The sequence below is a fragment of the Rhagoletis zephyria genome, unplaced genomic scaffold (genome assembly GCF_001687245.7).
Source record: "Rhagoletis zephyria isolate East Lansing unplaced genomic scaffold, Rhagoletis_zephyria_1.1 Rzeph_scaffold_03383, whole genome shotgun sequence".
NCBI classification, from domain to species: domain Eukaryota; kingdom Metazoa; phylum Arthropoda; class Insecta; order Diptera; family Tephritidae; genus Rhagoletis; species Rhagoletis zephyria.
In genome coordinates, this window is record NW_016160466.1 from 42,198 (window position 1) to 55,627 (window position 13,430).

The window sequence follows — 13,430 nt, forward strand, 5'->3', positions numbered from 1 at the left end:
TTTAGAGATTTGAGCTGTGATAACAAAAAGCGTTACATACATCCTTCAAGAAAACAAACGTCAAGCGATAATAAAAAACCAGCGGTAATTTCAATGATGTAATGACTTTTTAAATACCACATTCTTAGGCCAGCAACACCATTAATGTTACCATTAAAATTACGTAAAACTTTTAATAAAGTAAATTTCAGCTAACACCCTTTTAACACGAGCGAGTAATTATAAGAAATTTCCAACGTTGAAATTAAGTTTTGGACGATAAAAGCGGTTATAAAAGTCAGTGTGCAATGCATTTTTTTTTTTTTTTACAACTACTCAAAGAAAGTTTCGAGTGTTTGGTTACATGATTTTGAATGTATGACTAACAAAGCCAAGCGGCAGACTAATTCAAAGCCTAATCAAAGCTAAGTAAGAGTTAATGAGGCCCTTAAGATATGTACATATGTACGTACATATACATCTGTGTATGTACTACATATTTGTGTGCTTAAGTTGACTGGAGTCGTGAACTTCTGAAACTTAAATGGCTTTCAAAAAAGTGTAAGCAAAAAGGCAGGGGGTTAAACGATGATGAATTCATAACTAGCGCGAATGTGTTGATGTTGCGACACTAAAAGTAAAAGCCAGCAGAATAACGGTAACGCCATTTAACCAAAGAAAAACTGAGAAAATATGAAAATAATAAAAACAAAAATGTGTTAGCGGTAAACTACTTACATACATACATATTAACCTCAGACGGAAAGACAATACACACCGCAAAAAAAGCTACATTAACAGCTACATAAAAATGAAATGAAAAATCTCAAAGAATAACGCTGAGCAGTCAAAAAACCGCAAATGTTCGTTACAAATCGAGGCATTGCGGCAAGCCAATTTAAAAAAAAAAAAAAAAAAACAGCAAACAAAACGTACTACCAAAGCTGTGGGAAGGGGGTTAGCTGAACCAACTGCGGCAAGTTTAGTGAGTCAACAAAAAATAAGCGAATGCAGTAAATTAAGCAACTAGTAGTTAGTGTGCGAGCGGCTAGAAGAAGAAAACAAAAAATTTAAATGCGTAAAATATTCTTTGCAAAACTTTTGTAGGCAACGCTAGGCGGCGTCGGTGAGGTACTAATTTAGTTGACGCCGAAGAGGCGTGGCTACTTTTATTTATAAATTATGGGGTTTTCATAAAACCTTGTTAGCTCTATACTATGTATGTAATTAGGTGTCTTCTTATTTTCTCATTATGATACATATGTACATAATGCTTTAAAGCTGCCAGTAGAGGCCACCAAGCCAAACCGTGCGAATTGTAGTAGAAAGTCGTTTCTTGCAATAAGTAGGTTGCCAAGCACTAAGCTGCCAACGTCCGGTGAATTGCGATTTCGTGGCACATATTTTCGTAATTGCTAACTGAGTGATGTTGAATTTTTACTCGAATTTTAGTTGCATATTAAGTAGTAGTCTCCTGATTCGATATTGAGGGGATCCCCAATCTCAAAAAAAAAAAAAAAATGTTACAAATTCACAAATCAAAGAAACTCTGTTTAGCATTAAAAAAATTTGTATCGACAGTCCCAACAACAATAATACTTCAATGCATGCTTATCCACTTTGTGCGACACTACACCAAACCTACAGTAAATAAATAAATATTTGGCGCTCACATTCAAGCAAAGTGTTTGGCCGAGCATTTCTTACAATTTGTAGTGTGAGAAGCTTTTTCATTGCACTCGGAGGCTATGCATTGCCTGCCGAGGGGCGACCACTATTAGAGAAACAAATTTTTTTTTCGGATGCTGCTCGGACCTGGATGTAGTCGTTCATTTTTAAAACTACTCGCATCGCGCTTCACTTTTTTTCATACAAAACTAGTCAAAGTATCTTAAATAAACAAACTATCCCCCTTTTTCGCCAAGATATCGCATTTCGACTACTTTGTCTACTTTTCTGTGTGTGACGAAAACCATGTTTTGTTTTGCACACTCAGGTTAGGATAACTCAAAAACCTGACGTCATATCAAATTTTTACAGCCAGATTTGGATTCAGCGTACCGAAATCTTTCGAAAATATATGTTAGGTTTTCTGCTTCTTGACCCTTCTTGGCCTGTGTTATTTAAATATGTAAATAATCCCAATGGTCCTTCGATGAAACTTTCACTACTTCAACTTTCTCAGAAAAATTTGGCTGAAAAAATATTCACGGCGGCGCACAGTGTTCTATTTTGGAAAAAAGGGACAAAATCAAATATCTCGAGGACGAGAAGAGAGAGCAATATAAATGTAACTTTGAGATGGAGAATTCAGGAAAATAGTCTCGTTAAATCCATATCCATGAAAAGAGAAAAAATTTAAAGAATTTGCTTTTGAAGACCGGTTTTGAGGTTAAGGCAATTTGTAATCTTTCGTTTAATTAGACCTTTTACATGAACTTCAAAAGTAATTTTTTTGATTTTTCTTTTTTTTACTTAAACACAGCTTTACTTAAACTTAAACTTAAAAGAAATTCTTAATGCCTTTTTCGATTCTTGCGACCACTGAAGTTGGTTCTTTGACGCAAGAACAGCAAACTTTTCAAAAGTTCATTGCATCTGGTTTCAGGCCAAAAAATAAAAAAAAATTAAAATCTTTTGTTTAGAGGTCCTTTTAAAGGTTTTAAAGGTCAAGGTCGATTTTTCCTGAATTCTCTTCTCGAGATATTTGATTTTGTCCCTTTTTTTCCAAAATAGAATACTGTGCGACGTTGACGTTGAATTACTGCGTTGTATTTACAAAGATTGTATTTATTTTTAATCGACTTCAAAAAATGAGGAACATTATCAATTCATCGGAATACCGGATAACTTTGAACCGTTTTCGATCAATGTCTTTTTTTATTGGAAAGGGTAGTCCCATACTAATTTGGTTTAGTTCGGATCATTGGATCATGAAGCATATGCAACACTTGTCTGAAATAGTAAAGGATAAAAATTTATTCGAGTTCCTACTTGTATCAAAGAGAGATTGGTTACAATATCTAAAGGTTGTTGAGAACCACGAACGTAATTTTTAAGTACAAAGTATTCTAATTTCCATCTGTCGATAAATTTATCTCTATAATTGTGTGACAAATTTAAGACCAATTGAGAGAAGATTCTATTAATAAACGTCCAAACTAGTCGGTGATCAGCGAGTTAAAAGAAGTGGTTTCATAATAAAAAAAATTGAGATGGATGATATGTAAAGTAGTAGTTGAAGCGATATTTTAGTAAATAGCTTATAAAAACGTTTACATATAGATACCATTAAACACTAAACTAAAAAAAAAAATCATGGTGAGCTATTCCAGGAATTTTAGTCGTTGCTTTAAGCACCTTTTTCTTTGATTTACACAGACAATTAACAAAAATTGATAGAATTACTGAGAAAAATTTTCTATTTTGCTACATAACACTTGTAAGAATAGTCACTAAGCAAATCTAACTATGTAGATACATATGTTTAAGGAATATAAGCTTTTCCCGGCACTTAGTATATGTACATATATGTATGTATGTATAAGGAAGTAGTATAAAAGTAGAACTAACATATGAGTGTGAAAACGTTTTAACACATAGAAAAAAGGGTTAACTACATACATATGTACATACATACTAAAACCACCAACATTGCATTCAGTGGAATGTTAGTAAATATTTACATAGTTAAGCTTGTCGCACAATAGCGTATTAAGTGGGGAAAATGAGAAAACATTAGTGCCACAAGTCAAGCGAAGCGAAACGACTTACCGCGTAGAAATTGCTCGATATCATTTGCGGCCGGTTGCTCTTTCCAATCCATTTTCGGGTGTGTGCTCCACTCCGCCTTTATTTGTGTGCTTATTTTGTTTTATAATTATTATTTGTTTTTTTAGTACACTTTTCACTTTATTACAGTGGCATACATATGTATGTTTGCATATAGATTGATCACGCTCTGTGGGGGGGGGCGGGGGATCAGGAGTGTGTAGCTTAGCCGCTTTTGCTTTTGGATTTTTTCTTTTTGGTTTTTGTTAATGAAATTTGCAAGTTGTTGATTTCTACAAAATTGTTCTTTTATTTTAACTACATCTATTTTTTACTTTTTTTTAATTTCACACACACACTTTCATTTATTACGAAAACGCGTTTGGTGGTCTTGCTAATGCAAAATATTAGCATTTCAGTGTTAAATCTATCTAATCGATGCGGCGGTTTTGATCACGATTCGCACAGCTGGAAATTACGGTAGAAATCTTTCGGAAATTTGTTTGTTTGTCAAATTGATCGCTAAGATCGATGTGTTGTTTTAATTCACTCGTTTAATTGTTTATTGCGACATGTCTTTTGTTTTTTATTTGTTTATTATTTAAGAAAGCCGTTCACACAATTTACAGCTGAGCACCTGACTTTGATGAGCCATCAGAACTGAATAAGTGGGTTAGTGGGTGGTGGACAGTATGTATTATTGTAACAAATTTATGTTTTATGCAAAAAATATAGGCAATTTAAATTAATTGTTTTTGCTGCTTTATTTTTGGCGTGCGTTTATCTCCTCATATCTAGTTTTAAAATTGACTTAGGAAATATATATATATTTTTTGATAACAATATATTTACGCGTGTGAGTGATACCCCGTCGTGTGATCGAGCGCCGAATGCGTCTGTAAACTAAAGCTGAATCTCTACTCAACAGCGCCGTCTGACTGCTGCTCCTCGCTGTTGAAACAAAGTCAGCTTCGACAACGAGCAATCGATCTGTCGGTCGGTCCCATGCCGTTCTCCAATCCACACGCCAAACAGTATCACAACACACACAGCCTACATGGATACTAGGAATGTAAATCTCGGGATCCCAAAAATCGCGGGATTCTTGGCAAATAATCCCAGGATTTTCTGGATTTGTAATTTGCACTGATGGCAATAATACCTACAAATTTTAAACACAAATATCAATGTATTCGCGAAACCATTGGCCAAATATAGTAAAATCGCGTTTTAAGTTTTTCACTCTGACGTCAGTAATTCAAAAATGATTCAAAAAATTCAGAGAAATGTACTTAGAGAATAAGTATGGTTATCAAATTAAAGAGAAAATCCTGTAGAATTTAAACAGATTAAAGTTTTTGGTGCAGAAGGACTGGCAAGTATTGAAAATGTCCTTTCAAAATTTTATCCTTGAATTTTCGCAATATTTGTTTTTGAAAAAATTATAAGTTAAGGACTTATATAAACTCGATAACATCGTTGAATTTCATCCTTCTAACTTCATCAGCTTAAAAAATACCTATTTGTTCTTGTGAATCCAAAACATTTTAAAATTTTTTTAATTCTAAAAAGAATTTTCCTTTTGCATTTGGTACCCATATTTTTATTCCAAATTGCATTGAATTTTTTAGATAATTTTTGGAATTTTTCATATCTTTGAAATTACAAAGTCCTTTTAAATAAATTTTGACGTCAGAGAGAAAAAATAAAAACGCAACTTTAAATAAAAAAGTAGGTTCCACACCCTTTTATAATTATTTATTTTATGGTAGAAAAGCTTCTCAAACAATATAGAAGCAATGTGATAACGAAATCCCGAAAATTCCGGGATCGGCAAAAGCTGAAAAATTAACATCCCTAATGGATACCCTCATATTGGAATTCTATAGGCAGTCAGCGGTATTCACTACTTTTTTGCCTCCCACAGCGGCACCACCTCACTGCGCTGCTGTTGCCGCTGGCGATGCTACGGCTGGAATTATCACTGCTGTCGCTACAACTGCTGTGCGGCCTATTGCCAGAGTTCAATTGGTTAATTTTAGTGTTTAGTGTTTTTATTTTTATTTTTGTTGTTATTTGTATTTTTAATGTCTATGCACGCTTTAAACGCCACTCTTAGCCGATGTTGCTATTTATTGTACAAATACATAGTATGCATGTATGTATGTATGAATGTATGTATGTATGTATGTACGAGTATGTTCATACTTATGCTGCTTATGTTATTTTCATTATTCTCATTGCTACAGTTGCTGTTGTTGTTGCCACAACCCATGTCGTTCCTTGTGGTCTTCGAACTCTTTCAACAAATATAGTCTTTTTTCTTTGTGTTTGCTGTGGCTTTATAGTCATTTGGTCTGTATGTTCGTTCATCCATCTATGCCGGTGGAATAGCTATTTGTATGTATGTATGTCCGCTTATTAAAAGCTTATGCACGAGTATGTTTGGATTATGCTGCCATTACGGGCATTTTCTGCTCCACTCCACTCTATTCGCGGTTCATTGAAATTGTGTCGTCGCGATGACGTTATTTGCGAAAAAAAACTCATGTGAGTTCTGGGGAGTCTTAGTAGATTGCTACCGATAGATGTGTCTTACTTGTTATTGGTGTCATTTTACAAAACTTTCTACAATCAGATATTGTTCAGCGATATGCTTTGCCATTTTGTGCATAAAAGTGGAAAAGCCAATGAGATACATACATACATACATACTTACTATGGCACTTTACTTTTCCTACTTTTCACTGACATGTTTTTTTTTTGTCCCTTGAAAGAAACTTTATGGGATTTTTTCTGGTCTTATACGCTGACTAGTTGGATATTGGGGTCCGGCATTAGCTCTGATTACCTGTGCTCGAACGAGACTAACTTACTCCCTCAGCAAACCCTTGGTGCAGATGATTTCAGGAAGGGCGCATTACTTAAAGCTGATCAAGAAGTTCGACTGTCAGCAAGTGAGCGCCTAATTCTGGGACTTGTCAGAAGCAAAAATTTTCGTCAGAAGTAATCTCTATGAACTCACAAAAAATATCCAGGATTACGTACAACTACCAATGGACCACCTTCACCAACTCTCGCCCGCAAATGACCTTATTGGAGTTCAACCGCCACCCATTGAAGAAGAAAGCTTCATATGCCTCGAGAGACCTGCGTTACTCTGAAACAATGAAATACTCTGGCAGGTTAAACTTCTACCTATCCCGGTTCGATCCGAAGTAAGACCCAATTTACTTATGTCTTGCATGATGATGTGAACTTTCGTGAAATTAAATCCACTTAATTAAGACCCTGCTTTCTCTGACCATATCGAAACTGCCGTTTCGTTGATCTTCACAACAGTGATACGAAGATTAAAGTTTATGCGATTTTGAAAAAAAAAAGTTATGCTGCCCATTACCTATTTTTCTTCGGTGTTTTTAATCCTATCGTTTTTTTTTTTGCAAATGAAGCCAGCGCTTACAATAAGATCATGAGTAGATAATTCAGATAATATATCAGCTTGATAACTAGGCGATTAAGAATACATATATGTCTTCGTCCAGAGTAATGTTCATCTTCCAAGGAACTTGGGTCTATATGAATCGTCTATGAAGAAATAATCGGCCTTAATGGAAATTCCATGTGAAAAGATACATATTACCAAAAATTATAAATTAAAACAATACAAATATTTCCCAACTGGATTTTGTTTTGCTTGTAAAATCATGTGAACAATTAATTCACATGGATTCGGCTAAGGGCTAAGTAATCAAGGTACTTTCATCACTTACATGACATTAAAATGAAGCTCCCATAAGTCCAAAAATAAGCTTGTATCTTGGGGGAAAAAATTGCCGGTTATGTATGTTTGTACATACATATATGTACGTACGTATTATATGTCAACTGAAGCAGCTTTAAAGTTTAGAAAGACAAATGCGGTAACAAAAAACTGGAATACAAATTAACCTAAAATTTAAACGAGTGAATCATGTGCGAATAATATATGTATATATGTATATATGTAGGTATTTTGACTAACGACTTTGCAAAAACGCTTATTAGATCATTTTTATTGTTTCAGGTTTTTTTTTATTATTTGTGTGAAGTTTAAATGGGAGTGAAAAAACATTTCATATTGAAATAGCAGCAAATAAACAATTTATTGTATGGTGAAATAATTCAACTTTATAAAGCTACAATGCGCGCACACTGAGTGGGGCGTGGTGCATATTGGATAATGTCTAGCTTATGAGTTTATTATGCCATACATGAAAATTTAATATGTCTTTCATGAACAGTTAAGGATGAGCGGATCGGGTCAATGGGGATATTACAGGATCCAGATTATAAGTAACTTTTTTTTTTACAGAGGTCATCCATTCTGTCTGACAAAAACTAAGCGTGTGATTTCAAAGATAATGATCATATAAACAAACAATTTTGTGTTGAATGGCTCTTACGAGTAGGGGGTGGTGGATACATTTTTTTAAGATATAGGTGTACGTTTTGAGTTTTTAACATTTAGGCCTGAGCTAGCTACTTGCCGGCATGACTCTTTAAATTCACAACCACAAAAATAACGTTCCAATTGACTTCAGCTATTGAACTCATCCAAAATTGTTTAGGCGGCAACAACTCAATTAAGATTGTTTCGAGAATCCAAACGTTAGATAAGCATGACCTCTCTATAAACGAATCTCAATTGTCATGTCGGCGGCGGAACTAATTTTTCTACTGAGGAGAAAAAATGGCGCAAACACTTTAAAGCCATAATGTACCATAACAAAACAAAAAGAAAAAAATGCCAACTTAGTCAATTGATCGCCTTTCTTGCTCCAAGTTAATTAATGTAATTTTGTTTCTTATTATTAAAGCTGAGCTCATTGCCACCGCTCAAAAGCGTGGAAGAAAATTATTGTAAGCTGCGAAACCCATTTGTGTGTTGGATAAATGCACACATACATACTACGCACATATTCAAGTATACTTGTTGCAAAAAAAAAAACCTTGCATACTTACTTACATACATATTTGTGTTCATACGTCGTTAACTTGAACCTAATGCACATGACTCATGTTGAATGCCACCAATCGGTCGACCGACCAATCACTCGAGCACTTGTAAGGAAGGCGGCATTTTTCTGCAATTGTTGAAAAGTTGACTTGCACATAACAAATGAAGTAGGTATTGAACAGTGAAAACGAGTATGAACATGAAATTTATAAGAGAAAAAGTGTTGGTCATAAACCAAAGTAAGTATGGACAGATATTCGCACGACGTATGGATGAAACCATCATAATTGAGGCTTTATTGCATGCGGATGCGATCGCTGGTGGCTATACCACCATATGATTCCAAACATGCATAAACCATACATATGTACATACATACACACATGTTATCCATACCAATACCCGTACATATGTACATACATACGTATGATATAAATGGTAAGTGGCGTGCGGCAGCATAATGATGATTTAGGAGATGAGTGGAAATTGTGGTTAATAATATAATTACAGATGCTATTGCCATGGATATCGTGGCACTCTAAGGTTAAATCCTCACATTGGAATTGTTGAATTGATGATAGCTTCAGTAGCAGAAATTTTTTAAATTTCACTTGAAAATGAGGCAACAGTAATGAGGCGCATGGAAGTTTCAATATGCATAGATTATCATTTAAAATATTTGTATAAATGGGTTTTCGAATGAACATTTATACACAGTATTTTTGCAACTTTACTTAATTTCTTTCTTAATTTGAAAAAAAACGAGATCATTTTTTTAATTTAGTGAATTTTTGAATTTCCCGCATAGCGAATGAAATCATGTTGTCAAGTACCATCTACTGCGAGAGTATTAAAAAAATTGATTAAGCTGGGCCATTTAGTTGTGTCTGATAGCCATTGAAAGCAGACGACAACATCAATTTCAATGTTCAGTGAAGAAAGTTGTCGCCATAGCAAAAATCGATAACTTGGCCACTTTACCTAAGCTCTGCACTGCCATCCTTTCCAAAATATTCTCCATCTAATTTCCGTTTAATAACCTGAAGTAATAAGCGGATATTTTCAAGTTTTGCAGACCTTGACAAAGCCTGCATGCTCTTCCACAAATAAAAAAAATCGAAAAAAGTCCTGAACCAAATACTGCGAGTTAAAGAAGACTCGGGCTCGATCTCTGGCCCAAAAACTATACAACAGTTTCTAAAAGGGAGTGTATTTCTGCAGTGTCACGCCCATTTTCCAAAAAATGATTTTAAATAGATTACTTGCTAAAGAATTACTGCAAACATCAATTCTGAGTTAAACAGCTTCCGTTATGTGGGATGTGGGCGTGGTTCCCTTAAATTTTACCCATTTTCAAACCATCTGTCTTTATCTCACAGAAACATATTCGTTAAGATATCTCAAATTTTTCCTCGAGCTATCGTCAGCACAGAGGAATGGACAGACAGACGGGCGGACAGACACGGGTTAATCGATTTCTCTTTTCACTCTGAGCAACTTTTTGTAATTTTCATACAGTACCCGATTGAGAAATCTTGTACACCATCATTAAAAGAGGAGGCGGTCATACCTCCACCATTTTACAATTTTTTTCAAATTTGTATTTATTGGAAATTTCTCTTATATATTGACTATATGTGTGAAAAAAGGTTTTTTATAAATTTCATACAAATCTGCGTCATAAAAAAATAAATTTGTTAACCAATTTTTTTGGCCTTCAGGGTGGTGTAACTCTTTGAACTCAATTAGCAACTTAGGAGAAGTTGCAAAAAGAATTGTTTAAAAAAAATATCAGCCTCTGGCAAAGCTTCTCCAATAATTGTATTCACACTTTAAACTAACCTTTTACGTTTAATAAATTTTACTAACTTCCTGTGAAGTTTTGTGAGCCGTCTTAATGTAAATCTGCTATATGTATATGTACATACGTTTGCCTGCATAAAAGGATAGCGGCTACAAGTTTTCGCCCAATATTTTGCACACTTGTTTCATTAATACATATGTTTGTTTGTATGTGTGGAAATTCCGTCATTCGTGAAATAAAGTCACATTTCTCTGCTGAGCCGATTGAAATTTCACTTTTAGACTGCAATTAAATTTGTACCGCTATAAACCCAAATGTGTATATGTACATAGTCAATCGTGAAGTCACTAAAGCGTGTCATTAAGAAAATTGCATCACTGAGGGAAAGTATGATTTGGTGGTAATTTGACTACAGTGTTATCAAATTTTTTTAAATTTTTTTAGCGTTTCTTAATTTTTTTTAAACTTTTCGGACTTAGAAAAATTATGATAAAAAACCAGTAGGTACCTATCTTCCCAAAAAGATGTAGCACTTAATAAAATAAAGTTTTTAAATGAAAGGAACTTTGAAAAAATTAAAATAGCAAAAAACAATAAATACTTTAAAAAATTTAAAAGCTCCCTTCACATGTGGTTGTACGCTTGGGTTTCCGGTAACTCTCGTCCAATATAGAAGAAAACTTATTCTGGGATATTTTCTAGTATTGTTTACATTTTTTCCCCGAAGTTTGACCTTTTCACTATTCCATAAGCGTGCCGGCGTAAAAGGAATATTTTATATGCAAACAGCTCAATTTTGTATTCATTGCTGATATATTCAATTTGATGACGTTTTCTGTAGCTTTTGTCTTCATCCACAAAAACGTCAACAATATTACTCATGCTTAAATAAACATACACACACACCTCTACGTAGGCATGCAAATACGAGTTTGCAAACAAAACACCTGCCAGCTTATTGAGGAAAAAGAATAGCTTGTAGAAATTTTGCATAAATTTATAAATGTATAAACCATTGCGAAAACGAAAAAATTAATTCAATGAAATTTTGCCATTATTTTTAAGATACAATTAAATAAAAATTAAAAATTTTGCAAATGGACATGGGTAAATAGGAACCTTAGTGAAAAACTGCATAAAATGTCGTGCAAGTAAAAGATTTCACTTTGCTGATGGCTGAGAGGAAGATCGAGCTATCTCGGCTGCCAGTTCTAAAACGCCCTATCTCAGAATTTTACTGAAAAACACTATCTCAGAATTCGGTTCAAAAACGCCCTATCTCAAACGTAAATACATACATTGAAAATAAGCTGAGATAGGGCGTTCTTCAACCAAATTCAGAAGTAGAGCGTTCTTGAAAAGTTTTCTGAGACAGAGCGTTGTTAAAAACTTTTCTGAGATAGGGCATTTTCGAACTGGTTCCCGAGAAGGTCGATCTTGCACTCAGCCATCGATATATAGATCTTACCGGTAGAAAATTTAGTATTGATTTGTAAGATGGTATATGTGTCAATATTCAAGAGTTGTTCTAAAGCAGGGGAGAGCATCCAAATCCTAAAGAAACCCTGTTTGTGTGAGACTTGAACCCAATTAACCTTCCTATGATCGAAATACCGCTCCAGTGAGGCTTCTTCGTTTCTATAATCATACCTAGAATGAAAGATTATGCACACTTCTACTCATCACTTGTGCGTCCAAGTAAAGACGACCATTAAAGGCCACTTCATCAATAAAGCAAAAAAAAAGAAGTGCACTGAATGTCACTCGTTGAAGTGCAACCTTCCTCGAACGCAAGCATTTTGCCTTAACTGCAGACTTCACAATATTTACTAAACTCAGAGTAGTTGCGACTGTTTGCTTGCGTGCTCGCGTGCACGTTTGATGGTCATTTTTCCGCGATGCAAGCAAGCCCCGGTTGCATTTCCTGCAGACACTATCGGCCATTCTCGGCATAACTTTGGATGGATTTTGTTTCCAACCAATTTACGTCGATTTCCTGTGCCATTAGACGCGCGACAAACTTTTCCACTTCATTGCAAGCATAAAAATTTACTTACATACATACATATGTACATATGCACATAAATTCAAGCGTAAGAGGCATACCTACATGCATGTGCGATAGCAAAAACAACTACAACAAATTTAAATTTCGATAACGCAGGCCATTAGCACACGACTCAAAGACAATTCTGTGGTGGTGACCAAGGCAATATTTATGTATGTAGTTATTGGTATCTACGGTCACTTTTTATGTATTTGCATCCGGTGCGACGACAGTCGCCAACACAGTCACTGTATACATACATACATACGTACATATGTACCTATACTGTCGCCACTGTCCACCAACACCGCCCATCCGTTTTGCTAACGTCCAACCCGTTTTGTTCTTTCGTTCGCTGTCTGTGCGCATTAATCGGACGTTTGCTATCTTTTCGCACTCAAACCATTTTTTATTTTCATTTATTATCTTTAATTTTTAATTCTTGATTTACCACTTATTTATGTAGTAGCTGACCTGATATGTATGTATGTACGTATTTAGTTATTTAATTTTCATTTTTTTTAATTTATTTGCGTTTAATTCATATCCACATCACCGCTAATCGAGCAAGAGCGTCGCGCATGCGTACTTCACCTTTGCGAGTTTAAAACGCGTCTGAGCTGCATGCAACCAAATCAGCGTTGCCGATGTTACTAGACCAGCTGTCCAGAGTTAGCAGTCGGCTAAAAGCAAGACATCAACGGAAGAGCATAGTCACTCTGCCACATGCCGAGTGACTAGAGAGTGTTTTGCTTAGTGCACAATGGGCTGTTATGAAGATGTAGAGGTGTAGAAATTGCATTCAAACTTCTACTAGGAGATTAATCTTC

The 13,430-nt window shown here is 34.9% G+C and overlaps 1 long non-coding RNA gene across 1 annotated transcript; it reads right to left on the reverse strand.

Moving 5' to 3' along the window:
- Window positions 1-4,349: 4,349 nt before the first annotated feature.
- Window positions 4,350-13,256, reverse strand: LOC108368916 (uncharacterized). Its single transcript, XR_001848434.1, has 2 exons — window positions 13,052-13,256; window positions 4,350-4,410 (listed from the first exon to the last, which is right to left on the reverse strand). It is a non-coding gene; the product is annotated as an uncharacterized LOC108368916 (long non-coding RNA).
- Window positions 13,257-13,430: the final 174 nt, after the last annotated feature.